The following is a 25,997-nucleotide window of genomic DNA, read 5'->3' as shown; positions in this document are numbered from 1 at the left end:
AGGGGACCAAGGCTAGAATGGATGGGCTCCTGGTAGGGGGCCCAGGCTAGAATGGATGGGCTCCTAGTAGGGGACCCAGGCTAGAATGGATGGGCTCCTGGTAGGGGGCCCAGGCTAGAATGGATGGCCTTTTGTTAGAGGACCCAGGCTAGAATTGATGGGCTTCTGGTAGGGGACCCAGGCTAGAATGGATGGGCTCCTGGTAGGGGCCCAGAATAGAATGGATGGGCTCCTGGTAGGGGGCCCAGGCTAGAATAGATGGCCACCTGGTAGGGACCCAGGCTAGAATGGATGGGCTCCTGGTAGGGGACACAGGCTAGAATGGATGGGCTCCTGGTAGGGGACCCAGGCTAGAATGGATGGGCTCCTGGTATAGGGCCCAGGCTACAATGGATGGGCTCCTGGTGGGGGACCTCGGCTAGAATGGATGGGCTCCTGGTAGGGGACCCAGGCTAGAATGGATGGGCTCCTGGTAGGGGACCCAGGCTAGAATGGATGGGCTCCTGGTAGGGAACCCAGGCTAGAATGGATGGGCTCCTGGTAGGGGACCCAGGCTAGAATGGATGGGCTCCTGGTAGGGGACCCAGGCTAGAATGGATGGCCTCCTGTTAGGGGACCCAGGCTAGAATGGATGGGCTCCTGGTAGGGGACCCAGCCTAGAATAGATGGGCTCCTGGTAGGGTGCCCAGGCTACAATGGATGTGCTCCTGGTAGGGGACCCAGGCTAGAATGAATGGGCTCCTGGTAGGGGACCCAGGCTAGAATGGATGGGCTCATGGTAAGGGACCCAAGCTAGAATGGATGGGCTTCTGGTAGGGGACCCAGGCTAGAATGGATAGGCTCTTGGTATGGGGACCAGGCTAGAATGGATGGGCTCCTGGTAGGGGGCCCAGGCAAGAATGGATGGGCTCTTGGTAGGGGGTCCAGGTAAGAATGGATGGGCTCCTGGTAGGGGACCCAGGCTAGAATGGATGGGCTTCTGGTACGGGACCCAGACTAGAATGGATGGGCTCCTGGTAGGGGGCCCAGGGTGGAATGGATGAGCTCCTGGTTGGGTACCCAGGCTAGAATGGATGGGCTCCTGGTGGGGGACCCAGGATAGAATGGATGGGCTCCTGGTAGGGGACCCAGGGTAGAATGGATGGGCTCATGGTAAGGCACCCAAGCTAGAATGGATGGGCTTCTGGTAGGGGACCCAGGCTTGAATGGATGGGCTCCTGGTAGAGGACCCAGGCTAGAATGGATGGGCTCCTGGTATGGGGACCAGGCTAGAATGGATGGGCTCCTGGTAGGGGGCCCAGGGTGGAATGGATGGGCTCCTGGTTGGGTACCCAGGCTAGAATGGATGGGCTCCTGGTGGGGAACCCAGGATAGAATGGATGGGCTCCTGGTAGGGGACTCAGGCTGGAATGGATGGGCTCCTGGTAGGGGGCCCAGACTAGAATGGATCGGCTCCTGGTAGGAGGCCTAGGCTAGAATGGATGGGCTCCTGGTATGGGGTCCAGGCTAGAATGGATGGGCTCCTGGTAGGGGACCCAGGCTAGAATGGATGCGTTCCTGGTAGGGGGCCCAGGCTAGAATGGATGGGCTCCTGATAGGGGACCCAGGCTAGAATGGATGGGCTCCTGGTAGGGGACCCAGGCTAGAATGGATGGCCTTCTGGTAGGTGACCCAGGCTAGAATGGATGCGCTCCTGGTAGGGGACCCAGGGTAGAATGGATGGGCTCCTGGTAGGGGGCCCAGGCAAGAATGGATGGGCTCCTGGTAGGTGACCAAGGCTAGAATGGATGGGCTCCTGGTAGGGGACCCAGGCTAGAATGGATGGGCTCCTGGTGGGGGACCCAGGCTAGAATGGATGGGCTCCTGGTAGGAGACCCAGGCTAGAATGGATGGGCTCCTGGTAGGGGCCCAGGATAGAATGGATGGGCTCCTGGTAGGGGGCCCAGGGTGGAATGGATGGGCTCCTGGTAGGGGGCCCAGGCTAGAATGGATGGGATCCTGGTATGGGGCCCAGGCTAGAATGGATGGGCTCCTGGTAGGGGACCCAGGCTAGAATGGATGAGCTCCTGGTAGGCGACTCAGGCTAGAATGGATAGGCTCCTGGTAGGGGACCCAGGCAACAATGGATGGGCTCCTGGTAGGGGACCCAGGCTAGAATGGATGGTCTCCTGGAAGGGGGCCCAGGCTAGAATGGATGGGCTCCTGGTAGGGGGCCCAGGCTAGAATGGATGGGCTCCTGGTACGGGGCCCAAGCTAGAATGGATGGGCTCCTGGTAGGGGGCCAGGCTAGAATAGATGCGCTCCTGGTATAGGGCTCAGGCTAGAATGGATGGGCTCCTGGTAGGGGGCCCGGGCTAGAGTGGATGGGCTCTGGTAGGGGACCCAGGCTAGAATGGATGGGTTCCTGGTAGGGGACCCAGGTTAGAATGGATGGACTCCTGGTAGGGGGCCAGGCTAGAATGGATGGGCTCCTGGTATAGGGCCCAGGCTAGAATGGATGGGCTCCTGGTATAGGGCCCAAGCTAGAATGGATGGGCTCCTGGTAGGGGGCCCAGGCTAGAATGGATGGGTTCCTGGCAGGGGGCTCAGGCTAGAATGGATGGGCTCCTAGTAGGGGACCCAGGCTAGAATGGATGGGCTCCTGGTAGGGGACCCAGGCTAGAATGGATGGGCTCCTTGAAGGGGGCCCAGGCTAGAATGGATGGGCACCTGGTAGGGACCCAGGCTAGAATGGATGGGCTCCTGGTAGGAGGCCCAGGCTTGAAAGGATGGGCTCCTGGTAGGGGGCCCAGGGTGGAATGGATGGGCTCCTAGTAGGGGGCCCAGGCTAGAATGAATGGGCTCCTGGTATAGGGCCCAGGCTCGAATGGATGGGCTCCTGGTGGGGGACCCCGGCTAGAATGGATGGGCTCCAGGTAGGGGACCCAGGCTAGAATGGATGGCCTCCTGTTGGGGGACCCAGGATAGAATGGATGGGCTCCTGGTAGGGGGCCCAGGCTAGATTGGATGGGCTCCTGGTAGGGGACCCAGGCTAGAATGGATGGGCTCCTGTTAGGGGACCCAGGCTAGAATGGATGGGCTCATGGTAGGGGACCCAGGCTAGAATGGATGGGCTCCTGGTAGGGGGCCCAGGCTAAAATGTATGGGCTCCTGGTAGGGGGCCCAGGGTGGAATGGATGGGCTCCTGGTAGGGGACCCAGGCTAGAATGGATGGGCTCCTGGTAAGGGACCCAGACTAGAATGGATGGGCTTCTGGTAGGGGACCCAGGCTAGAATGGATGGCCTCCTGTTAGGGGACCCAGGATAGAATGGATGGGCTCCTGGTAGGGGGCCCAGGCTAGATTGGATGGGCTCCTGGTAGGGGACCAAGGCTAGAATGGATGGGCTCCTGTTAGGGGACCCAGGCTAGAATGGATGGGCTCCTGGTAGGGGACCCAGGCTAGAATGGATGGGCTCCTGGTAGGGGGCCCAGGCTAAAATGGATGGGCTCCTGGTAGGGGGCCCAGGCTAGAATGGATGGGCTCCTGGTAGGGGGCCCAGGCTAAAATGGAAGGGCTCCTGGTAGGGGGCCCAGGCTAGAATGGATGGGCTCCTGATAGGGGACCCAGGCTAGAATGGATGGGCTCCTGGCAGAGGAACCAAGCTAGAATGGATGGGCTCCTGGTAGGGGACCCAGGCTAGAATGGATGGGCTTCTGATAGGGGACCAAGGCTAGAATGGATGGGCTCTTGGTAGGGGGCCCAGGCTAGAATGGATGGGCTCCTAGTAGGGGACCCAGGCTAGAATGGATGGGCTCCTGGTAGGGGACCCAGGCTAGAATGGATGGCCTCCTGTTTGGGGACCCAGGCTAGAATGGATGGGCTCCTGGTAGGGGACCAAGGCTAGAATGGATGGGCTCCTGGTAGGGGGCCCAGGCTAGAATGGATGAGCTCCTGCTAGGGGACCCAGGATAGAATGGATGGGCTCCTGGTAGGGGGCCCAGGCTAGAATGGATGGGCTCCTGGTAGGGGACCCAGGCTAGAATGGATGAGCTCCTGCTAGGGGACCCAGGATAGAATGGATGGGCTCCTGGTAGGGGGCCCAGGCTAGAATGGATGGGCTCCTGGTAGGGGACCCAGGCTAGAATGGATGAGCTCCTGCTAGGGGACCCAGGATAGAATGGATGGGCTCCTGGTAGGGGGCCCAGGCTAGAATGGATGGGCTCCTGTTAGGGGACCCCGGCTAGAATGGATGGGCTCCTGGTAGGGGACCCAGGCTAGAATGGATGGGCTCCTGGTAGGGGGCCCAGGCTAAAATGTTTGGGCTCCTGGTAGGGGGCCCAGGCTAGAATGGATGGGCTCCTGGTAGGGGGCCCAGGCTAAAATGGATGGGCTCCTGGTAGGGGGCCCAGGCTAGAATGCATGGGCTCATGGTAGGGGACCCAGGCTAGAATGGATCGGCTCCTGGCAGGGGACCCAGGCTAGAATGGATGGGCTCCTGGTAGGGGACCCAGGCTAGAATGGATGGGCTCCTGGTAGGGGACCCAGGCTAGAATGGATGGGCTCCTGGTAGGGGGCCCAGGCTAGAATGGATGGGCTTCTGGTAGGTGGCCCAGGCTAGAATGGATGGGCTCCTGGTAGGAGGCCCAGGCTTGAAAGGATGGGCTCCTGGTAGGGGGCCCAGGCTAGAATAGATGGGCACCTGGTAGGGACCCAGGCTAGAATGGATGGGCTCCTGGTAGGGGACCCAGGCTAGAATGGATGGGCTCCTGGTAGGGGGCCCAGGCTAGAATGGAAAAGCTCCTGGTAGGGGACTCAGGCTAGAATGGATGGGCTCCTAGTAGGGGACCCAGGCTAGAATGGATGGGCTCCTGGTAGGGGACCCAGGCTAGAATGGATGGCCTCCTGTTTGGGGACCCAGGCTAGAATGGATGGGCTTTTGGTAGGGGACCAAGGCTAGAATGGATGGGCTCCTGGTAGGGGGCCCAGGCTAGAATGGATGAGCTCCTGGTAGGGGACCCATAGTAGAATGGATGGGCTCCTGGTAGGGGACCCAGGCTAGAAGGGATGGGCTCCTGGTAGGGGACCCAGGCTAGAATGGATGGGCTCCTGGCAGGGGACCCAGGCTAGAATGGATGGGCTCCTGGTAGGGGACCCAGGCTAGAATGGATGGACTCCTGGTAGGGGACCCAGGCTAGAATGGATGGGCTCCTGGTAGGGGGCCCAGGCTAGAATGGATGGGCTTCTGGTAGGTGGCTTAGGCTAGAATGGATGGGCTCCTGGTAGGAGGCCCAGGCTTGAAAGGATGGGCTCCTGGTAGGGGGCCCAGGCTAGAATAGATGGGCACCTGGTAGGGACAAAAGGCTAGAATGGATGGGCTCCTGGTAGGGGACCCATGCTAGAATGGATGGGCTCCTGGTAGGGGGCCCAGGCTAGAATGGATAAGCTCCTGGTAGGGGACTCAGGCTAGAATGGATGGGCTCCCGGTAGGGGACCAAGGCTAGAATGGATGGGCTCCTGGTAGGGGACCCAGGCTAGAATGGATGGCCTCCTGTTAGGGGACCCAGGCTAGAATGGATGGGCTCCTGGTAGGGGACCCAGGCTAGAATGGATGGGCTCCTGGTAGGGGGACCAGGCTAGAATGGATGGGCTCCTTGTAGGGGGCCCAGGCTAGAATGGATGGGCTCCTGGTAGGGGGCCCAGGCTAGAATAGATGGGCTCCTGGTATGGGGCCCAGGGTGGAATGGTTGGGCTCCTGGTAGGGGACCCAGGCTAGAATGAATGGGTTCCTGATATAGGGCCCAGGCTAGAATGTATGGGCTCCTGGTGGGGGACCCCGGCTAGAATGGATGGGCTCCTGGTAGGGGACCCAGGCTAGAATGGATGGGCTCCTGGTAGGGGACCCAGGCTAGAATAGATGGGCTCCTGGAAGGGGACCCAGGCTAGAATGGATCGGCTCCTGGTAGGGGACCCAGGCTAGAATGGATGGCCTCCTGTTAGGGGACCCAGGCTAGAATGGATGGGCTCCTGGTAGGGGATCCAGGCTACAATAGATGGGCTCCTGGTAGGGGGCCCAGGCTAGAATGGATGGGCTCCTGGTAGGGGGCCCAGGCTAGAATGGATGGGCTCCTGGTAGGGGGCCCAGGATAGATTTGATGGGCTCCTGGTAGGGGGCCCAGGCTAGAATGGATGGGCTCCTGGTAGGGGGCCCAGGGTGGAGTCGATGGGCTCCTGGTAGGGGGCCCAGGCTAGAATGGATGGGCTCCTGGTATAGGGCCCAGGCTAGAATGGATGGGCTCCTGGTGGGGGACCCCGGCTAGAATGGATGGGCTCCTGGTAGGGGACCCAGGCTAGAATGGATGGGCTCCTGGAAGGGGACCCAGGCTAGAATGGATGGCCTCCTGTTAGGGGACCCAGGCTAAAATGGATGGGCTCCTGGTGGGGGACCCCGGCTAGAATGGATGGGCTCCTGGTAGGGGACCCAGGCTAGAATGGATGGGCTCCTGGTAGGGAACCCAGGCTAGAATGGATGGGCTCCTGGTATGGGACCCAGGCTAGAATGGATGGGCTACTGGTAGGGGACCCAGGCTAGAATGGATGGCCTCCTGTTAGGGGACCCAGGCTAGAATGGATGGGCTCCTGGTAGGTGACCCAGCCTAGAATAGATGGGCTCCTAGTAGGGGGCCCAGGCTACAATGGATGGGCTCCTGGTAGGGGGCCCAGGCTAGAATGGATGGGCTCCTGGTAGGGGGCCCAGGATAGATTTGATGGGCTCCTGGTAGGGGGCCCAGGCTAGAATGGATGGGCTCCTGGTAGGGGGCCCAGGGTGGAATGGATGGGCTCCTGGTAGGGGGCCCAGGCTAGAATGGATGGGCTCCTGGTATAGGGCCCAGGCTAGAATGGATGGGCTCCTGGTAGGGGACCCAGGCTAGAATGGATGGGCTCCTGTTAGGGGACCCAGGCTAGAATGGATGGGCTCCTGGTAGGGGACCCAGGCTAGAATGGATGGGCTCCTGTTAGGGGACCCAGGCTAGAATAGATGGGCTCCTGGTAGGGGACCCAGGCTAGAATGGATGGGCTCCTGGTAGGGGACCCAGGCTAGAATGGATGGGCTCCTGTTAGGGGACCCAGGCTAGAATGGATGGGCTCCTGGTAGGGGACACAGGCTAGAATGGATGGGCTCCTGGTAGGGGACCCAGGCTAGAATGGATGGGCTCCTGGTAGGGACCCAGGCTAGAATGGATGGCCTTCTGTTAGGGGACCCAGGCTAGAATGGATGGGCTCCTGGTAGGGGACCCAGGCTAGAATAGATGGGCTCCTGGTAGGGGGCCCAGGCTAGAATGGATGGGCTCCTGGTAGGGGGCCCAGGCTAGAATGGATGGGCTCCTGGTAGGGGGCCCAGGATAGATTTGATGGGCTCCTGGTAGGGGGCCCAGGCTAGAATGGATGGGCTCCTGGTAGGGGGCCCAGGGTGGAATGGATGGGCTCCTGGTAGGGGGTCCAGGCTAGAATGGATGGGCTCCTGGTATAGGGCCCAGGCTAGAATGGATGGGCTCCTGGTGGGGGACCTCGGCTAGAATGGATGGGCTCCTGTTAGGGGACCCAGGCTAGAATGGATGGGCTCCTGGTAGGGGACCCAGGCTAGAATGGATGGGCTCCTGGTAGGGAACCCAGGCTAGAATGGATGGGCTCCTGGTAGGGGACCCAGGCTAGAATGGATGGGCTCCTGGTATTGGACCCAGGCTAGAATGGATGGCCTCCTGTTAGGGGACCCAGGCTAGAATGGATGGGCTCCTGGTAGGGGGCCCAGGGTGGAATGGATGGGCTCCTGGTAGGGGGCCCAGGCTAGAATGGATGGGCTCCTGGTATAGGGCCCAGGCTAGAATGGATGGGCTCCTGGTGGGGGACCCCGGCTAGAATGGATGGGCTCCTGGTAGGGGACCCAGGCTAGAATGGATGGGCTCCTGGTAGGGACCCAGGCTAGAATGGATGGCCTTCTGTTAGGGGACCCAGGCTAGAATGGATGGGCTCCTGGTAGGGGACCCAGGCTAGAATAGATGGGCTCCTGGTAGGGGGCCCAGGCTAGAATGGATGGGCTCCTGGTAGGGGGCCCAGGCTAGAATGGATGGGCTCCTGGTAGGGGGCCCAGGATAGATTTGATGGGCTCCTGGTAGGGGGCCCAGGCTAGAATGGATGGGCTTCTGGTAGGGGGCCCAGGGTGGAATGGATGGGCTCCTGGTAGGGGGCCCAGGCTAGAATGGATGGGCTCCTGGTATAGGGCCCAGGCTAGAATGGATGGACTCCTGGTGGGGGACCTCGGCTAGAATGGATGGGCTCCTGGTAGGGGACCCAGGCTAGAATGGATGGGCTCCTGGAAGGGGACCCAGGCTAGAATGGATGGCCTCCTGTTAGGGGACCCAGGCTAGAATGGATGGGCTCCTGGTGGGGGACCCCGGCTAGAATGGATGGGCTCCTGGTAGGGGACCCAGGCTAGAATGGATGGGCTCCTGGTAGGGAACCCAGGCTAGAATGGATGGGCTCCTGGTAGAGGACCCAGGCTAGAATGGATGGGCTCCTGGTAGGGGACCCAGGCTAGAATGGATGGCCTCCTGTTAGGGGACCCAGGCTAGAATGGATGGGCTCCTAGTAGGGGACCCAGCCTAGAATAGATAAGCTCCTGGTAGGGGGCCCAGGCTACAATGGATGGGCTCCTGGTAGGGGGCCCAGGCTACAATGGATGGGCTCCTGGTAGGGGGCCCAGGATAGATTTGATGGGCTCCTGGTAGGGGGCCCAGGCTAGAATGGATGGGCTCCTGGTAGGGGGCCCAGGGTGGAATGGATGGGCTCCTGGTAGGGGGCCCAGGCTAGAATGGATGGGCTCCTGGTATAGGGCCCAGGCTAGAATGGATGGGCTCCTGGTGGGGGACCCCGGCTAGAATGGATGGGCTCCTGGTAGGGGACCCAGGCTAGAATGGATGGGCTCCTGTTAGGGGACCCAGGCTAGAATGGATGGGCTCCTGTTAGGGGACCCAGGCTAGAATGGATGGGCTCCTGTTAGGGGACCCAGGCTAGAATAGATGGGCTCCTGGTAGGGGTCCCAGGCTAGAATGGATGGGCTCCTGGTAGGGGACCCAGGCTAGAATGGATGGGCTCCTGTTAGGGGACCCAGGCTAGAATGGATGGGCTCCTAGTAGGGGACCCAGGCTAGAATGGATGGGCTCCTGGTAGGGGGCCCAGGCTAAAATGGATGGGCTCCTGGTAGGGGGCCCAGGCTAGAATGGATGGGCTCCTGGTAGGGGGCCCAGGCTAGAATGGATGGGCTCCTGGTTGGGGACCCAGGCTAGAATGGATGGGCTCCTGGCAGTGGACCCAGGCTAGAATGGATGGGCTCCTGGTAGGGGACCCAGGCTAGAATGGATGGGCTCCTGGTAGGGGACCAAGGCTAGAATGGATGGGCTCCTGGTAGGGGGCCCAGGCTAGAATGGATGGGCTCCTAGTAGGGGACCCAGGCTAGAATGGATGGGCTCCTGGTAGGGGGCCCAGGCTAGAATGGATGGCCTTTTGTTAGAGGACCCAGGCTAGAATTGATGGGCTTCTGGTAGGGGACCCAGGCTAGAATGGATGGGCTCCTGGTAGGGGCCCAGAATAGAATGGATGGGCTCCTGGTAGGGGGCCCAGGCTAGAATAGATGGCCACCTGGTAGGGACCCAGGCTAGAATGGATGGGCTCCTGGTAGGGGACACAGGCTAGAATGGATGGGCTCCTGGTAGGGGACCCAGGCTAGAATGGATGGGCTCCTGGTATAGGGCCCAGGCTACAATGGATGGGCTCCTGGTGGGGGACCTCGGCTAGAATGGATGGGCTCCTGGTAGGGGACCCAGGCTAGAATGGATGGGCTCCTGGTAGGGGACCCAGGCTAGAATGGATGGGCTCCTGGTAGGGAACCCAGGCTAGAATGGATGGGCTCCTGGTAGGGGACCCAGGCTAGAATGGATGGGCTCCTGGTAGGGGACCCAGGCTAGAATGGATGGCCTCCTGTTAGGGGACCCAGGCTAGAATGGATGGGCTCCTGGTAGGGGACCCAGCCTAGAATAGATGGGCTCCTGGTAGGGTGCCCAGGCTACAATGGATGGGCTCCTGGTAGGGGGCCCAGGCTAGAATGGATGGGCTCCTGGTAGGGGGCCCAGGATAGATTTGATGGGCTCCTGGTAGGGGGCCCAGGCTAGAATGGATGGGCTCCTGATAGGGGGCCCAGGGTGGAATGGATGGGCTCCTGGTAGGGGGCCCAGGCTAGAATGGATGGGCTCCTGGTATAGGGCCCAGGCTAGAATGGATGGGCTCCTGGTGGGGGACCCCGGCTAGAATGGATGGGCTCCTGGTAGGGGACCCAGGCTAGAATGGATGGGCTCCTGTTAGGGGGCCCAGGCTAGAATGGATGGGCTCCTGTTAGGGGACCCAGGCTAGAATGGATGGGCTCCTGGTAGGGGACCCAGGCTAGAATGGATGGGCTCCTGTTAGGGGACCCAGGCTAGAATAGATGGGCTCTCTGGTAGGGGACCCAGGCTAGAATGGATGGGCTCCTGGTAGGGGACCCAGGCTAGAATGGATGGGCTCCTGGTAGGGGACCCAGGCTAGAATGGATGGGCTCCTGGTAGGGGACCCAGGCTAGAATGGATGGGCTCCTGGTAGGGGGCCCAGGCTAAAATGGATGGGCGCCTGGTAGGAGGCCCAGGCTAGAATGGATGGGCTCCTGGTAGGGGGCCCAGAATAGAATGGATGGGCTCCTGGTAGGGGGCCCAGGCTAGAATAGATGGCCACCTGGTAGGGACCCAGGCTAGAATGGATGGGCTCCTGGTAGGGGACACAGGCTAGAATGGATGGGCTCCTGGTAGGGGACCCAGGCTAGAATGGATGGGCTCCTGGTATAGGGCCCAGGCTACAATGGATGGGCTCCTGGTGGGGGACCTCGGCTAGAATGGATGGGCTCCTGGTAGGGGACCCAGGCTAGAATGGATGGGCTCCTGGTAGGGGACCCAGGCTAGAATGGATGGGCTCCTGGTAGGGAACCCAGGCTAGAATGGATGGGCTCCTGGTAGGGGACCCAGGCTAGAATGGATGGGCTCCTGGTAGGGGACCCAGGCTAGAATGGATGGCCTCCTGTTAGGGGACCCAGGCTAGAATGGATGGGCTCCTGGTAGGGGACCCAGCCTAGAATAGATGGGCTCCTGGTAGGGGGCCCAGGCTACAATGGATGGGCTCCTGGTAGGGGGCCCAGGCTAGAATGGATGGGCTCCTGGTAGGGGGCCCAGGATAGATTTGATGGGCTCCTGGTAGGGGGCCCAGGCTAGAATGGATGGGCTCCTGATAGGGGGCCCAGGGTGGAATGGATGGGCTCCTGGTAGGGGGCCCAGGCTAGAATGGATGGGCTCCTGGTATAGGGCCCAGGCTAGAATGGATGGGCTCCTGGTGGGGGACCCCGGCTAGAATGGATGGGCTCCTGGTAGGGGACCCAGGCTAGAATGGATGGGCTCCTGTTAGGGGGCCCAGGCTAGAATGGATGGGCTCCTGTTAGGGGACCCAGGCTAGAATGGATGGGCTCCTGGTAGGGGACCCAGGCTAGAATGGATGGGCTCCTGTTAGGGGACCCAGGCTAGAATAGATGGGCTCTCTGGTAGGGGACCCAGGCTAGAATGGATGGGCTCCTGGTAGGGGACCCAGGCTAGAATGGATGGGCTCCTGGTAGGGGACCCAGGCTAGAATGGATGGGCTCCTGGTAGGGGACCCAGGCTAGAATGGATGGGCTCCTGGTAGGGGGCCCAGGCTAAAATGGATGGGCGCCTGGTAGGAGGCCCAGGCTAGAATGGATGGGCTCCTGGTAGGGGGCCCAGGCTAGAATGGATGGGCTCCTGGTTGGGGACCCAGGCTAGAATGGATGGGCTCCTGGCAGTGGACCCAGGCTAGAATGGATGGGCTCCTGGTAGGGGACCCAGGCTAGAATGGATGGGCTCCTCGTAGGGGACCAAGGCTAGAATGGATGGGCTCCTGGTAGGGGGCCCAGGCTAGAATGGATGGGCTCCTGGTAGGGGACCCAGGCTAGAATGGATGGGCTCCTGGTAGGGGACCCAGGCTAGAATGGATGGCCTCCTGTTAGGGGGCCCAGGCTAGAATGGATGGGCTCCTGGTAGGGGACCCAGGCTAGAATGGATGGGCTCCTGGTAGGGGGCCCAGGCTAGGATGGATGGGCACCTGGTAGGGGGCCCAGGCTAGAATGGATTGGCTCCTGGTAGGGGGCCCAGGCTAGAATTGATGGGCTCCTGATAGGGGGCTCAGGCTAGAATGGATGGGCTCCTGGTAGGGGGCCCAGGGTGGAATGGATGGGCTCCTGGTAGGGGCCCCAGGCTAGAATGGATGGGCTCCTAGTATAGGGCCCAGGCTAGAAAGGATGGGCTCCTGGTGGGGGACCCCGGCTAGAATGGAAGGGCTCCTGGTAGGGGACCCAGGCTAGAATGGATGGGCTCCTGGTAGGGGACCCAGGCTAGAATGGATGGCCTCCTGGTAGGGGACCCAGGCTAGAATGGATGGGCTCCTGGTAGGGGGCCCAGGCTAGAATGGATGGGCTTCTGGTAGGGGGCCCAGGCTAGAATGGATGGGCTCCTGGTAGGGGGCCCAGGCTAGAATGGATGGGCTCCTGGTAGGGCGCCCAGGCTAGAATGGATGGGCTCCTGGTAGGGGGCCCAGGGTGGAATGGATGGGCTCCTGGTAGGGGGCCCAGGCTAGAAGGGATGGGCTCCTGGTATAGGGCCCAGGCTAGAATGGATGGGCTCCTGGTGGGGGACCAAGGCTAGAATGGATGGGCTCCTGGTAGGGGACCCAGGCTAGAATGGATGGGCTCCTGGTAGGGGGCCCAGGCTAGAATGGATGGGCTCCTGGTAGGGGGCCCAGGATAGATTTGATGGGCTCCTGGAAGGGGGCCCAGGCTAGAATGGATGGGCTCCTGATAGGGGGCCCAGGGTGGAATGGATGGGCTCCTGGTAGGGGGCCCAGGCTAGAATGGATGGGCTCCTGGTATAGGGCCCAGGCTAGAATGGATGGGCTCCTGGTGGGGGACCCCGGCAAGAATGGATGGGCTCCTGGTAGGGGACCCAGGCTAGAATGGATGGGCTCCTGTTAGGGGGCCCAGGCTAGAATGGATGGGCTCCTGTTAGGGGACCCAGGCTAGAATGGATGGGCTCCTGGTAGGGGACCCAGGCTAGAATGGATGGGCTCCTGTTAGGGGACCCAGGCTAGAATAGATGGGCTCCTGGTAGGGGACCCAGGCTAGAATGGATGGGCTACTGGTAGGGGACCCAGGCTAGAATGGATGGCCTCCTGTTAGGGGACCCAGGCTAGAATGGATGGGCTCCTGGTAGGTGACCCAGCCTAGAATAGATGGGCTCCTAGTAGGGGGCCCAGGCTACAATGGATGGGCTCCTGGTAGGGGGCCCAGGCTAGAATGGATGGGCTCCTGGTAGGGGGCCCAGGATAGATTTGATGGGCTCCTGGTAGGGGGCCCAGGCTAGAATGGATGGGCTCCTGGTAGGGGGCCCAGGGTGGAATGGATGGGCTCCTGGTAGGGGGCCCAGGCTAGAATGGATGGGCTCCTGGTATAGGGCCCAGGCTAGAATGGATGGGCTCCTGGTAGGGGACCCAGGCTAGAATGGATGGGCTCCTGTTAGGGGACCCAGGCTAGAATGGATGGGCTCCTGGTAGGGGACCCAGGCTAGATTGGATGGGCTCCTGTTAGGGGACCCAGGCTAGAATAGATGGGCTCCTGGTAGGGGACCCAGGCTAGAATGGATGGGCTCCTGGTAGGGGACCCAGGCTAGAATGGATGGGCTCCTGTTAGGGGACCCAGGCTAGAATGGATGGGCTCCTGGTAGGGGACACAGGCTAGAATGGATGGGCTCCTGGTAGGGGACCCAGGCTAGAATGGATGGGCTCCTGGTAGGGACCCAGGCTAGAATGGATGGCCTTCTGTTAGGGGACCCAGGCTAGAATGGATGGGCTCCTGGTAGGGGACCCAGGCTAGAATAGATGGGCTCCTGGTAGGGGGCCCAGGCTAGAATGGATGGGCTCCTGGTAGGGGGCCCAGGCTAGAATGGATGGGCTCCTGGTAGGGGGCCCAGGATAGATTTGATGGGCTCCTGGTAGGGGGCCCAGGCTAGAATGGATGGGCTCCTGGTAGGGGGCCCAGGGTGGAATGGATGGGCTCCTGGTAGGGGGTCCAGGCTAGAATGGATGGGCTCCTGGTATAGGGCCCAGGCTAGAATGGATGGGCTCCTGGTGGGGGACCTCGGCTAGAATGGATGGGCTCCTGTTAGGGGACCCAGGCTAGAATGGATGGGCTCCTGGTAGGGGACCCAGGCTAGAATGGATGGGCTCCTGGTAGGGAACCCAGGCTAGAATGGATGGGCTCCTGGTAGGGGACCCAGGCTAGAATGGATGGGCTCCTGGTATTGGACCCAGGCTAGAATGGATGGCCTCCTGTTAGGGGACCCAGGCTAGAATGGATGGGCTCCTGGTAGGGGGCCCAGGGTGGAATGGATGGGCTCCTGGTAGGGGGCCCAGGCTAGAATGGATGGGCTCCTGGTATAGGGCCCAGGCTAGAATGGATGGGCTCCTGGTGGGGGACCCCGGCTAGAATGGATGGGCTCCTGGTAGGGGACCCAGGCTAGAATGGATGGGCTCCTGGTAGGGACCCAGGCTAGAATGGATGGCCTTCTGTTAGGGGACCCAGGCTAGAATGGATGGGCTCCTGGTAGGGGACCCAGGCTAGAATAGATGGGCTCCTGGTAGGGGGCCCAGGCTAGAATGGATGGGCTCCTGGTAGGGGGCCCAGGCTAGAATGGATGGGCTCCTGGTAGGGGGCCCAGGATAGATTTGATGGGCTCCTGGTAGGGGGCCCAGGCTAGAATGGATGGGCTTCTGGTAGGGGGCCCAGGGTGGAATGGATGGGCTCCTGGTAGGGGGCCCAGGCTAGAATGGATGGGCTCCTGGTATAGGGCCCAGGCTAGAATGGATGGGCTCCTGGTGGGGGACCTCGGCTAGAATGGATGGGCTCCTGGTAGGGGACCCAGGCTAGAATGGATGGGCTCCTGGAAGGGGACCCAGGCTAGAATGGATGGCCTCCTGTTAGGGGACCCAGGCTAGAATGGATGGGCTCCTGGTGGGGGACCCCGGCTAGAATGGATGGGCTCCTGTTAGGGGACCCAGGCTAGAATGGATGGGCTCCTAGTAGGGGACCCAGGCTAGAATGGATGGGCTCCTGGTAGGGGGCCCAGGCTAAAATGGATGGGCTCCTGGTAGGGGGCCCAGGCTAGAATGGATGGGCTCCTGGTAGGGGGCCCAGGCTAGAATGGATGGGCTCCTGGTTGGGGACCCAGGCTAGAATGGATGGGCTCCTGGCAGTGGACCCAGGCTAGAATGGATGGGCTCCTGGTAGGGGACCCAGGCTAGAATGGATGGGCTCCTGGTAGGGGACCAAGGCTAGAATGGATGGGCTCCTGGTAGGGGGCCCAGGCTAGAATGGATGGGCTCCTGGTAGGGGACCCAGGCTAGAATGGATGGGCTCCTGGTAGGGGGCCCAGGCTAGAATGGATGGCCTTTTGTTAGAGGACCCAGGCTAGAATTGATGGGCTTCTGGTAGGGGACCCAGGCTAGAATGGATGGGCTCCTGGTAGGGGGCCCAGAATAGAATGGATGGGCTCCTGGTAGGGGGCCCAGGCTAGAATAGATGGCCACCTGGTAGGGACCCAGGCTAGAATGGATGGGCTCCTGGTAGGGGACACAGGCTAGAATGGATGGGCTCCTGGTAGGGGACCCAGGCTAGAATGGATGGGCTCCTGGTATAGGGCCCAGGCTACAATGGATGGGCTCCTGGTGGGGGACCTCGGCTAGAATGGATGGGCTCCTGGTAGGGGACCCAGGCTAGAATGGATGGGCTCCTGGTAGGGGACCCAGGCTAGAATGGATGGGCTCCTGGTAGGGAACCCAGGCTAGAATGGATGGGCTCCTGGTAGGGGACCCAGGCTAGAATGGATGGGCTCCTGGTAGGGGACCCAGGCTAGAATGGATGGCCTCCTGTTAGGGGACCCAGGCTAGAATGGATGGGCTCCTGGTAGGGGACCCAGCCTAGAATAGATGGGCTCCTGGTAGGGGGCCCAGGCTACAATGGATGGGCTCCTGGTAGGGGGCCCAGGCTAGAATGGATGGGCTCCTGGTAGGGGGCCCAGGATAGATTTGATGGGCTCCTGGTAGGGGGCCCAGGCTAGAATGGATGGGCTCCTGATAGGGGGCCCAGGGTGGAATGGATGGGCTCCTGGTAGGGGGCCCAGGCTAGAATGGATGGGCTCCTGGTATAGGGCCCAGGCTAGAATGGATGGGCTCCTGGTGGGGGACCTCGGCTAGAATGGATGGGCTCCTGGTAGGGGACCCAGGCTAGAATGGATGGGCTCCTGGTAGGGGACCCAGGCTAGAATGGATGGGCTCCTGGTAGGGAACCCAGGCTAGAATGGATGGGCTCCTGGTAGGGGACCCAGGCTAGAATGGATGGGCTCCTGGTAGGGGACCCAGGCTAGAATGGATGGCCTCCTGTTAGGGGACCCAGGCTAGAATGGATGGGCTCCTGGTAGGGGACCCAGCCTAGAATAGATGGGCTCCTGGTAGGGGGCCCAGGCTACAATGGATGGGCTCCTGGTAGGGGGCCCAGGCTAGAATGGATGGGCTCCTGGTAGGGGGCCCAGGATAGATTTGATGGGCTCCTGGTAGGGGGCCCAGGCTAGAATGGATGGGCTCCTGATAGGGGGCCCAGGGTGGAATGGATGGGCTCCTGGTAGGGGGCCCAGGCTAGAATGGATGGGCTCCTGGTATAGGGCCCAGGCTAGAATGGATGGGCTCCTGGTGGGGGACCCCGGCTAGAATGGATGGGCTCCTGGTAGGGGACCCAGGCTAGAATGGATGGGCTCCTGTTAGGGGGCCCAGGCTAGAATGGATGGGCTCCTGTTAGGGGACCCAGGCTAGAATGGATGGGCTCCTGGTAGGGGACCCAGGCTAGAATGGATGGGCTCCTGTTAGGGGACCCAGGCTAGAATAGATGGGCTCTCTGGTAGGGGACCCAGGCTAGAATGGATGGGCTCCTGGTAGGGGACCCAGGCTAGAATGGATGGGCTCCTGGTAGGGGACCCAGGCTAGAATGGATGGGCTCCTGGTAGGGGACCCAGGCTAGAATGGATGGGCTCCTGGTAGGGGGCCCAGGCTAAAATGGATGGGCTCCTGGTAGGAGGCCCAGGCTAGAATGGATGGGCTCCTGGTAGGGGGCCCAGGCTAGAATGGATGGGCTCCTGGTTGGGGACCCAGGCTAGAATGGATGGGCTCCTGGCAGTGGACCCAGGCTAGAATGGATGGGCTCCTGGTAGGGGACCCAGGCTAGAATGGATGGGCTCCTCGTAGGGCACCAAGGCTAGAATGGATGGGCTCCTGGTAGGGGGCCCAGGCTAGAATGGATGGGCTCCTGGTAGGGGACCCAGGCTAGAATGGATGGGCTCCTGGTAGGGGACCCAGGCTAGAATGGATGGCCTCCTGTTAGGGGGCCCAGGCTAGAATGGATGGGCTCCTGGTAGGGGACCCAGGCTAGAATGGATGGGCTCCTGGTAGGGGGCCCAGGCTAGGATGGATGGGCACCTGGTAGGGGGCCCAGGCTAGAATGGATTGGCTCCTGGTAGGGGGCCCAGGCTAGAATTGATGGGCTCCTGATAGGGGGCTCAGGCTAGAATGGATGGGCTCCTGGTAGGGGGCCCAGGGTGGAATGGATGGGCTCCTGGTAGGGGCCCCAGGCTAGAATGGATGGGCTCCTAGTATAGGGCCCAGGCTAGAAAGGATGGGCTCCTGGTGGGGGACCCCGGCTAGAATGGAAGGGCTCCTGGTAGGGGACCCAGGCTAGAATGGATGGGCTCCTGGTAGGGGACCCAGGCTAGAATGGATGGCCTCCTGGTAGGGGACCCAGGCTAGAATGGATGGGCTCCTGGTAGGGGGCCCATGCTAGAATGGATGGGCTTCTGGTAGGGGGCCCAGGCTAGAATGGATGGGCTCCTGGTAGGGGGCCCAGGCTAGAATGGATGGGCTCCTGGTAGGGCGCCCAGGCTAGAATGGATGGGCTCCTGGTAGGGGGCCCAGGGTGGAATGGATGGGCTCCTGGTAGGGGGCCCAGGCTAGAAGGGATGGGCTCCTGGTATAGGGCCCAGGCTAGAATGGATGGGCTCCTGGTGGGGGACCAAGGCTAGAATGGATGGGCTCCTGGTAGGGGACCCAGGCAAGAATGGATGGGCTCCTGGTAGGGGGCCCAGGCTAGAATGGATGGGCTCCTGGTAGGGGGCCCAGGATAGATTTGATGGGCTCCTGGTAGGGGGCCCAGGCTAGAATGGATGGGCTCCTGATAGGGGGCCCAGGGTGGAATGGATGGGCTCCTGGTAGGGGGCCCAGGCTAGAATGGATGGGCTCCTGGTATAGGGCCCAGGCTAGAATGGATGAGCTCCTGGTGGGGGACCCAGGCTAGAATGGATGGGCTCCTGGTAGGGGACCCAGGCTAGAATGGATGGGCTCCTGTTAGGGGGCCCAGGCTAGAATGGATGGGCTCCTGTTAGGGGACCCAGGCTAGAATGGATGGGCTCCTGGTAGGGGACCCAGGCTAGAATGGATGGGCTCCTGTTAGGGGACCCAGGCTAGAATAGATGGGCTCCTGGTAGGGGACCCAGGCTAGAATGGATGGGCTCCTGGTAGGGGACCCAGGCTAGAATGGATGGGCTCCTGGTAGGGGACCCAGGCTAGAATGGATGGGCTCCTGGTAGGGGACCCAGGCTAGAATGGATGGGCTCCTGGTAGGGGGACCAGGCTAAAATGGATGGGCTCCTGGTAGGAGGCCCAGGCTAGAATGGATGGGCTCCTGGTAGGGGGCCCAGGCTAGAATGGATGGGCTCCTGGTTGGGGACCCAGGCTAGAATGGATGGGCTCCTGGCAGTGGACCCAGGCTAGAATGGATGGGCTCCTGGTAGGGGACCCAGGCTAGAATGGATGGGCTCCTCGTAGGGGACCAAGGCTAGAATGGATGGGCTCCTGGTAGGGGGCCCAGGCTAGAATGGATGGGCTCCTGGTAGGGGACCCAGGCTAGAATGGATGGGCTCCTGGTAGGGGACCCAGGCTAGAATGGATGGCCTCCTGTTAGGGGGCCCAGGCTAGAATGGATGGGCTCCTGGTAGGGGACCCAGGCTAGAATGGATGGGCTCCTGGTAGGGGGCCCAGGCTAGGATGGATGGGCACCTGGTAGGGGGCCCAGGCTAGAATGGATTGGCTCCTGGTAGGGGGCCCAGGCTAGAATTGATGGGCTCCTGATAGGGGGCTCAGGCTAGAATGGATGGGCTCCTGGTAGGGGGCCCAGGGTGGAATGGATGGGCTCCTGGTAGGGGCCCCAGGCTAGAATGGATGGGCTCCTAGTATAGGGCCCAGGCTAGAAAGGATGGGCTCCTGGTGGGGGACCCCGGCTAGAATGGAAGGGCTCCTGGTAGGGGACCCAGGCTAGAATGGATGGGCTCCTGGTAGGGGACCCAGGCTAGAATGGATGGCCTCCTGGTAGGGGACCCAGGCTAGAATGGATGGGCTTCTGGTAGGGGGCCCAGGCTAGAATGGATGGGCTCCTGGTAGGGGGCCCAGGCTAGAATGGATGGGCTCCTGGTAGGGGGCCCAGGCTAGAATGGATGAGCTCCTGGTAGGGCGCCCAGGCTAGAATGGATGGGCTCCTGGTAAGGGGCCCAGGGTGGAATGGATGGGCTCCTGGTAGGGGGCCCAGGCTAGAAGGGATGGGCTCCTGGTATAGGGCCCAGGCTAGAATGGATGGGCTCCTGGTGGGGGACCAAGGCTAGAATGGATGGGCTCCTGGTAGGGGACCCAGGCTAGAATGGATGGGCTCCTGGTAGGGGACCCTGGTTAGAATGGATGGGCTCCTGGTAGGGGACCCAGGCTAGAATGGATGGGCTCCTGGTAGGGGGCCCAGGCTAGAATGGATTGGCTCCTAGTAGGGGGCCCAGGCTAGAATGGATGGGCTCCTGGTAGGGGCCCAGGCTAAAATGGATGGGCTCCTGGTAGGGGGCCCAGGCTAGAATGGATGGGCTCCTGGTAGGGGACCCAGGCTAGAATGGATGGGCTCCTGGTAGGGGACCCAGGCTAGAATAGATGGGCTCCTGGTAGGGGACCAAGGCTAGAATGGATGGGCTCCTGGTAAGGGACCCAGGCTAGAATGGATGGGCTCCTGGTAGGAGACCCAGGCTAGAATGGATGGGCTCCTGGTAGGGGGCCCAGGCTAGAATGCATGGGCTCCTGGTAGGTGGCCGCGGATAGAATGGATGGGCTCCTGGTAGGGGACCCAGGCTAGAATGGATGGGTTCCTGGTAGGGGACCCAGGCTAGACAGGATGGGCTCCTGGTATCCTGGTAGGGGACCCCGGCTAGAATGGATGGGCTCCTGGTAGGGGGCCCAGGCTAGAATGGATGGGCTCCTGGTAGGGGGCCCAGGGTGGAATGGATGTGCTCCTGGTAGGGGCCCCAGGCTAGAATGGATGGGCTCCTGGTGGGGGACTCCACTCAAATCGTTACTCCATGCCAGCTGTCAATGTTCCTGCATTGGTTCAGTTCGCTCTTGGATCTTTCTGGTGACCTGTCTACTCCAGCAGACGCTAAGTTCCTGCTTGTTATTATTTGTTCATTGTTTTCTTGTCCAGCTGCATATTATGATTTTGCCTTGCTAGCTGGAAGCTCTGGGATGCAGAGTGGCATCTCTGCACCGTTAGTCGGTGCGGAGGTCTGTTTTGCACACTCTGCGTGGTCTTTTGTAGTTTTTTGTGCTGACCGCAAAGATACCTTTCCTATCCTCTGTCTGTTTAGTAAGTCTGGCCTCCCTTTGCTGAAACCTGTTTCATTTCTGCGTTTGTGACTTTCATCTTTACTCACAGTCAATATATGTGGGGGCTGCCTTTTCCTTTGGGGAATTTCTCTGAGGCAAGGTAGGCTTTATTTTCTATCTCTAGGGCTAACTAGCTCTTAGGCTGTGAAGAGTCGTCTAAGGAGAGTCAGGAACGCTCCACGGCTATTTCTAGTTGTGTGATAGGATTAGGGGTTGCGGTCAGCAGAGCTCCCATATCCCAGAGCTTGTCCTGTGTGAGTTTTAACTATCAGGTCGTGCCGGGTGCTCCTAAACACCAGGTCCATAACAGGGGACCCAGGCTAGAATGGATGGGCTCCTGGTATAGGACCCAGGCTAGAATGGATGGGCTCCTGGTAGGGGACCCAGGCTAGAATGGATGGGCTCCTGGTAGGGGACCCAGGCTAGAATGGATGGGCTCCTGGTAGGGGGCCCAGGCTAGAATGGATGGGCTCCTGGTAGGGGGCCCAGGCTAGAATTCATGGGCTCCTGGTAGGGGGCCAAGGCGAGAATGGATGGGCTCCTGGTAGGGGACCCAGGCTAGAATGGATGGGCTCCTGGTAGGGGACCCTGGTTAGAATGGATGGGCTCCTGGTAGGGGACCTAGGCTAGAATGGATGGGCTCCTGGTAGGGGGCACAGGCTAGAATGGATTGGCTCCTAGTAGGGGGCCCAGGCTAGAATGGATTGGCTCCTGGTAGGGGCCCAGGCTAAAATGAATGGGCTCCTGGTTGGGGGCCCAGGCTAGAATGGATGGGCTCCTGGTAGGGGACCCAGGCTAGAATGGATGGGCTCCTGGTAGGGGACCCAGGCTAGAATAGATGGGCTCCTGGTAGGGGACCCAGGCTAGAATGGATGGGCTCCTGGTAAAGGACCCAGGCTAGAATGGATGGGCTCCTGGTAGGAGACCCAGGCTAGAATGGATGGGCTCCTGGTAGGGGGCCCAGGCTAAAATGGATGGGCTCCTGGTAGGTGGCCCAGGTTAGAATGGATGGGCTCCTGGTAGGGGGTCCAGGCTAGAATGGATGGGCTCCTGGTAGGGGGCCCAGGCTAGAATGGATGGGCTCCTGGTAGGGACCCATGCTAGAATGGATGGGCCCCTGGTAGGGGGCCCAGGCTAGAATGGATGGGCTCCTGGTAGGTGACCAAGGCTAGAATGGATGGGCTCCTGGTAGGGGACTCAGGCTAGAATGGAGGGGCTCCTGGTAGGGAACCCAGGCTAGAATGGATGGGCTCCTGGTAGGGGACCCAGGCTAGAATGGATGGGGCCCAAGCTAGAATGGATGGGCTCTTTGTAGGGGACCCCGGATAGAATGGATGGGCTCCTGGTAGGGGACCCAGGCTAGAATGGATGGGTTCCTGGTAGGGGGCCCAGGCTAGAATGGATGGGCTCCTGGTAGGGACACATGCTAGAATGGATGGGCCCCTGGTAGGGGGCCCAGGCTAGAATGGATGGGCTCCTGGTAGGTGACCAAGGCTAGAATGGATGGGCTCCTGGTAGGGGACTCAGGCTAGAATGGAGGGGCTCCTGGTAGGGAACCCAGGCTAGAATGGATGGGCTCCTGGTAGGGGACCCAGGCTAGAATGGATGGGCTCCTGGTAGGGGACTCAGGCTAGAATGGATGGGCTCCTGGTAGGGAACCCAGGCTAGAATGGATGGGCTCCTGGTATGGGGCCCAGGCTAGAATGGATGGGCTCTTTGTAGGGGACCCCGGATAGAATGGATGGGCTCCTGGTAGGGGACCCAGGCTAGAATGGATGGGTTCCTGGTAGGGGACCCAGGCTAGAATGGATGGGCTCCTGGTAGGGGACCCCGGCTAGAATGGATGGGCTCCTGGTAGGGGGCCCAGGCTAGAATGGATGGGCTCCTGGTAGGGGGCCCAGGGTGGAATGGATGGGCTCCTGGTAGAGGGCCCAGGCTAGAATGGATGGGCTCCTGGTGGGGGACTCCGGCTAGAATGGATGGGCTCCTGGTAGGGGGCCCAGGTTAGAATGGATGGGCTCCTGGTAGGGGACCCAGGCTAGAATGGATGGGCTTTTGGTAGGAGGCCCAGCCTAGAATGGATGGGCCCCTGGTAGGGACCCAGGCTAGAATGGATGGGCTCCTGGTAGGGGGCTGTTATGATTAGGCAACTCAGTACCACAGTGAACATAGAGGTCAGAGCACATACAGTGATCTGACAATAATCCAAAAACATAGAACAAGCTCTGAGACGTGGGAACTCTGTTGACCGCAATCCCTAATCCTATCCAACAACACTAGAGGCAGCCGTGGATTGCGCCTAACGCTACCTATGCAACTCGGCACAGCCTGAGAAACTAGCTAGCCTGAAGATAGAAAATAAGCCTACTTTGCCTCAGAGAAATACTCCTGGTAGGGGACCCAGGCTAGAATAGATGGGCTCCTGGTAGGGGACCCAGGCTAGAATGGATGGGCTCCTGGTAAGGGACCCAGGCTAGAATGGATGGGCTCCTGGTAGGAGACCCAGGCTAGAATGGATGGGCTCCTGGTAGGGGGCCCAGGCTAAAATGGATGGGCTCCTGGTAGGTGGCCCAGGTTAGAATGGATGGGCTCCTGGTAGGGGGTCCAGGCTAGAATGGATGGGCTCCTGGTAGGGGGCCCAGGCTAGAATGGATGGGCTCCTGGTAGGGACCCATGCTAGAATGGATGGGCCCCTGGTAGGGGGCCCAGGCTAGAATGGATGGGCTCCTGGTAGGTGACCAAGGCTAGAATGGATGGGCTCCTGGTAGGGGACTCAGGCTAGAATGGAGGGGCTCCTGGTAGGGAACCCAGGCTAGAATGGATGGGCTCCTGGTAGGGGACCCAGGCTAGAATGGATGGGCTCCTGGTAGGGGACTCAGGCTAGAATGGATGGGCTCCTGGTAGGGAACCCAGGCTAGAATGGATGGGCTCCTGGTATGGGGCCCAGGCTAGAATGGATGGGCTCTTTGTAGGGGACCCCGGATAGAATGGATGGGCTCCTGGTAGGGGACCCAGGCTAGAATGGATGGGTTCCTGGTAGGGGACCCAGGCTAGAATGGATGGGCTCCTGGTAGGGGACCCCGGCTAGAATGGATGGGCTCCTGGTAGGGGGCCCAGGCTAGAATGGATGGGCTCCTGGTAGGGGGCCCAGGGTGGAATGGATGGGCTCCTGGTAGGGGGCCCAGGCTAGAATGGATGGGCTCCTGGTGGGGGACTCCGGCTAGAATGGATGGGCTCCTGGTAGGGGGCCCAGGTTAGAATGGATGGGCTCCTGGTAGGGGACCCAGGCTAGAATGGATGGGCTTTTGGTAGGAGGCCCAGCCTAGAATGGATGGGCCCCTGGTAGGGACCCAGGCTAGAATGGATGGGCTCCTGGTAGGGGGCTGTTATGATTAGGCAACTCAGTACCACAGTGAACATAGAGGTCAGAGCACATACAGTGATCTGACAATAATCCAAAAACATAGAACAAGCTCTGAGATGTGGGAACTCTGTTGACCGCAATCCCTAATCCTATCCAACAACACTAGAGGCAGCCGTGGATTGCGCCTAACGCTACCTATGCAACTCGGCACAGCCTGAGAAACTAGCTAGCCTGAAGATAGAAAATAAGCCTACCTTGCCTCAGAGAAATACCCCAAAGGAAAAGGCAGCCCCCCACATATAATGACTGTGAGTAAGATGATAAGACAAACGTAGAGATGAAATAGATTTAGCAAAGTGAGGCCCGACTTTCTGAACAGAGCGAGGATAGGAAAGGTAACTTTGCGGTCAACACAAAACCCTAAAAACCATGCAAAGGGGGCAAAAAGACCCTCCGTACCGAACTAACGGCACGGAGGTACACCCTCTGCGTCCCAGAGCTTCCAGCAAACAAATAGATAAGCTGGACAGAAGAAAAGCAAACAAAATAGCAAAGGAAAACTTAGCTATGCAGAGCAGCAGGCCACAGGAACGATCCAGGAGGAAAACAAGTCCAATACTGGAACATTGACAGGAAGCCAGGATCAAAGCACTAGGTGGAGTTAAGTAGAGCAGCACCTAACGACCTCACCACATCACCTGAGGGAGGAAACTCAGAAGCCGCAGTACCACTTCCCTCCACCAACGGAAGCTTACAGAGAGAATCAGCCGAAGTACCACTTGTGACCACAGGAGGGAGCTCTGCCACAGAATTCACAACAGGGGGCCCAGGCTAGAATGGATGGGCTCCTGGTAGGTGACCAAGGTTAAAATGGATGGGCTCCTGGTGGGGGACTCCGGCTAGAATGGATGGGCTCCTGGTAGGTGGCCCAGGCTAGAATGGATGGGCTTCTGGTAGGGGACCCAGGCTAGAATGGATGGGCTTTTGGTAGGGGGCCCAGCCTAGAATGGATGGGCTCCTGGTAGGGACCAAGGCTAGAATGGATGGGCTCCTGGTAGGTGACCAAGGTTAGAATGTATGGGCTCCTGGTAGGGGACCCCGGCTAGAATGGAGGGGCTCCTAGTAGGGCACCCAGGATAGAATGGATGGGCTCCTGGTAGGGGGCCCAGGCTAGAATGGATGGGCTCCTGGTAGATGACCCAGGCTAGAATGGATGGGCTCCTGGTAGGGGGCCCAGGCTAGAATGGATGGGCTCCTGGTAGGGGGCCCAGGCTAGAATGGATGGGCTTCTGGTAGGGTACCCAGGCTAGAATGGATGGGCTCTTGGTTGGGGTCCCAGCCTAGAATGGATGGCCTCCTGGTAGGGACCCATGCTAGAATGGATGGGCCCCTGGTAGGGGGCCCAGGCTAGAATGGATGGGCTCCTGGTAGGTGACCAAGGCTAGAATGGATGGGCTCCTGGTAGGGGACTCAGGCTAGAATGGAGGGGCTCCTGGTAGGGAACCCAGGCTAGAATGGATGGGCTCCTGGTAGGGGACCCAGGCTAGAATGGATGGGGCCCAGGCTAGAATGGATGAGCTCTTTGTAGGGGACCCCGGATAGAATGGATGGGCTCCTGGTAGGGGATCCAGGCTAGAATGGATGGGTTCCTGGTAGGGGGCCCAGGCTAG

Source organism: Ranitomeya imitator, chromosome 6, assembly GCF_032444005.1.
Source record: "Ranitomeya imitator isolate aRanImi1 chromosome 6, aRanImi1.pri, whole genome shotgun sequence".
Taxonomy (NCBI): Eukaryota; Metazoa; Chordata; class Amphibia; order Anura; family Dendrobatidae; genus Ranitomeya; species Ranitomeya imitator.
The sequence above is the reverse complement of the archived record's forward strand: the minus strand, read 5'-3'. Positions refer to the sequence as shown.